The sequence below is a fragment of the Orycteropus afer genome, unplaced genomic scaffold, assembly GCF_000298275.1.
Source record: "Orycteropus afer afer isolate SDZICR_OR568_19922 unplaced genomic scaffold, OryAfe1.0 scaffold00091, whole genome shotgun sequence".
Classification (NCBI taxonomy): Eukaryota; Metazoa; Chordata; class Mammalia; order Tubulidentata; family Orycteropodidae; genus Orycteropus; species Orycteropus afer.
Window position 1 is genome coordinate 3307159 of NW_006921678.1, and position 3229 is coordinate 3310387.

Here is a 3229-nt window from a genome sequence, read left to right on the forward strand (position 1 = left end):
TCTTCTGTGTCTGTGTTAATTGGTTTCCTTTTCTTTGTTGAAGAGGGTCTGTGCAATCCTTCTGCCTAGTCCGCCATCTTGCCCCGCCTCCCACAAAGAGGGTTTTGACCACTGACCTTTTGGCTAGTAGTAGAGTGCTTAACTGTTGGCACCACCAGGGACACTGTGTGTGTAAGTATGTGCATTTTTGTTGTTATTAGGTGCCATCAAGTCTGTTTGCACTTTTAGTGACTCTATGTACAACAGAATGAAACACTGCCCTGTCTTGTGTCATCCTCACAATCACTACCATACTTGATCTCATTGTCACAGACACAGTGTCAATTCCTCTCATTGCCAGTCTTCCCCTTTTAAACTATCTACTTTACCACCATATCCTTCTCCAGGGACTGGTCCTTTTTGACAATGTGACCAACATACAAGAGATGAAGTCTGGTCATTCTTGCTTCTAAGGATCATTCCAGTTGTACTTTCCCAAAGCCAGATTTGTTCGTTTTTTTGGCAGTCCATGGTCAGTTCAATATTCTTCACCAACACCACAATTCAAATGAATCAATTCTTCTGCAGTCTTCCTTATTCATTGTCTAGCTCTCACATGCATATGAGACTACTAAAAATACCATGGCTCGACTCAGGCACACATTAGTCTTCATTTAAAATTATCTAAGAATTTCCTTAGAGATAAAATTGTTAAGCACTGGAAATTGTGATTGTGAATTTTTCTTTAAATTCTTATCTCTCTAGGTATAAAGGAACTCTAGTAGCATAGTGCCTAAGGCACCTGACTGCTAATCAAAAGACTGGCGGTTCAAACCTACCAGCCACTCCTAGGAAGGAAGGCTGGGCAATCTACTTCTGTAGTGATACTGCCTCCTCAGAAACCCAAGGAGGGGCTGCTATGAGTAAGGTCCAATTCAATGGCACATAATAACAACAACAGCAACAACAACAACTAGGTATAAAAGTTCAGTATATTTGCATTGCCAGGAAAGTGGGGGAAAGAGAAGCCACAGAGGATGACAGAGCAGAGCAGCAGCCAGGGATTCAGGTAAGGAGAGCAACCCAGGCCCCACCCCCAAAATCCAGGAAAGCAGGGGAAAGGGAAGACAGGGGAATGACAGAGCAGAATAGCAGCCAAGCTTGTAGGTAAAGAGAGAGGCACAGGCCCCACTCCCAATAGCCAGGAGAACAGGTAAAAGAGAAGCCAGGAGGGACTGACAGAGCAGAGCAGAAGCCAGGGATTCAGGTAAGGGGAGGGACCCAGGCCCAACCCCCACAAACCAGGAGAGTGGAGGAAAGAGAAGCCAGGGGGAAGACAGAGCAGGGCAGCACCAGGGATCCAGGTAAGGGGAGGGTGGAGAGGTTTCGAACAGCTAAGGGAGACAAACTTGTCTGTCAGTTTGTCATACTATTTTGGCTTGTGTGTTGCTATGAGGTTTGAGGTTGTGCCACCCATGTGTCAAGTGCCAGCAGGGTTGCACATGGTGCACAGGTTTCAATGCAGCTAACAGACTGCAGCACACTAGGAAGAAGGAAGAAGCCATCCACTTCTCAAAGAATTGGCCAGGAAAAACCTTATGAATAGCAGAGTAACACTGTCTGATACCTTCCTGTGCAACTTTATGAATAGCCCGGAAACATTATTTGATACAGTGCAAAAGAATTAGCCCCTTAGGTCAGAAAGCTTTCAAAATATGACTATGAGAGCTGCATCGTCAAAGTAGGATCAACCTTACTGATAATGGATAAAGTAAAGCTTTCAAGACCTCCATTTACTGATGTGGCACAACTCAAATTGAGGAGAAACAGCTGAAAATGTCCATGAATAATAGGAACATGGAATGTATGATATATGAATCTAGGAAAATTGGAAGTTGTCAAAAATGAAATGGAATGCATAAATATTGATATCCTAAGCAGGAGCTCTGGTAGCATAGTGCCTAAGGCACTTGACTGCTAACCAGAAGGCTGACGGTTCAAACCCACCAGCCACTCCTCGGAAGGAAGGTTGGGGCATTCTACTTCCGTAGTGATACCGCCTCGGAAACCCAAGGAGGGGTCGCTATGAGTCGGGGCCGACTCGATGGCAAATAACAACAACAACAACAACAACAAGCATTAGTGAGCTGAAATGGGCTGGTTTTGGCCATTTTGAATAAGATAGGTCTACTATGCTGGGAATGACAATTTGAAAAGGAATGGTGTGGCATTCATCATCATAAAGGATGTTTCAAGATCTGTCCTGAAATACAATGCTGTTAGTGATAGGATAATGTCCATACACCTATGAGGGAGAACCAGTTAATATGACTATTATTAAAATTTATTCACTAACCACCAAAGCCAAAGATGAGGAAATTGAAGATTTTTATCAACTTCTGCAGTCTGAAATTGACCAAACATGCAATCAAGATGTGGTAATTATCACTGGTGACTGGAATGCAAAAGTTGGAAACAAGGAAGAATCACCAGTAGTTGGACAATTTGGTCTTGGTGACAGAATTAATGTTGGAGATTGCATGATAGAATTTTGCAAGACCAACAACTTATTCATTGCAAAAACCTTTTATCAATAACATAAATGGTGGCTATACATGTGAACTTCAACACATGGAGTACACAGGAATCAGATTGACCACATCTGTGGGAAGAGGTGATGGAAAAGGTCAACATCTTCAGCCAGAACAAGGTCAGGAGTTGACTGTGGAACAAACAATCAATTGCTCATATGCAAGTTCAACTTGAAGTTGAATACAATTAAAACAGGTCCACAAGAGCCAAAATATGATCTGGAATATATCCCTCCTGAATTTAGAGACCATCTAAAGAATAGATTTGATGCATTGAGAATCAATGACCAAAAACCAGAAGAATGTGGAATGACATCAAGAACATCATCCATGAAGAAAGCAAGAGGTCATTAAAAAGACGAGAAAAGAAAAAAAAAAACAAAATGGATGACAGAAGAGACTCTGACACTTGCCCTTGAATGGAGAGTAGCTAAAGCAAATGGAAGAAATGACAAGATAAAAGAGATGAACAGAAGATTTCTAAGAGCAGCTCGAGCAAAGATAATTACTATAATGAAATGTGCAAAGACCTGGAGTTAGAAAACCAAAAGGTAAGAACAGGCTCAGCATTTCTCAAGCTGAAAGAACTGAGGAAAAAATTTAAGCCTTGTGTTGCAATACTGAAAGATTCTATGGGCAAACAGAGTCACTGTACCAAA

At 42.0% G+C, this 3229-nt stretch overlaps 1 protein-coding gene across 1 annotated transcript in view; it reads right to left on the reverse strand.

The window, feature by feature from the left end:
- Positions 1-3229, reverse strand: part of SLCO6A1 (solute carrier organic anion transporter family member 6A1) — a 263122-nt gene that overhangs the window by 8794 nt on the left and 251099 nt on the right. The gene's annotated exons all lie outside the window — the stretch shown is intronic.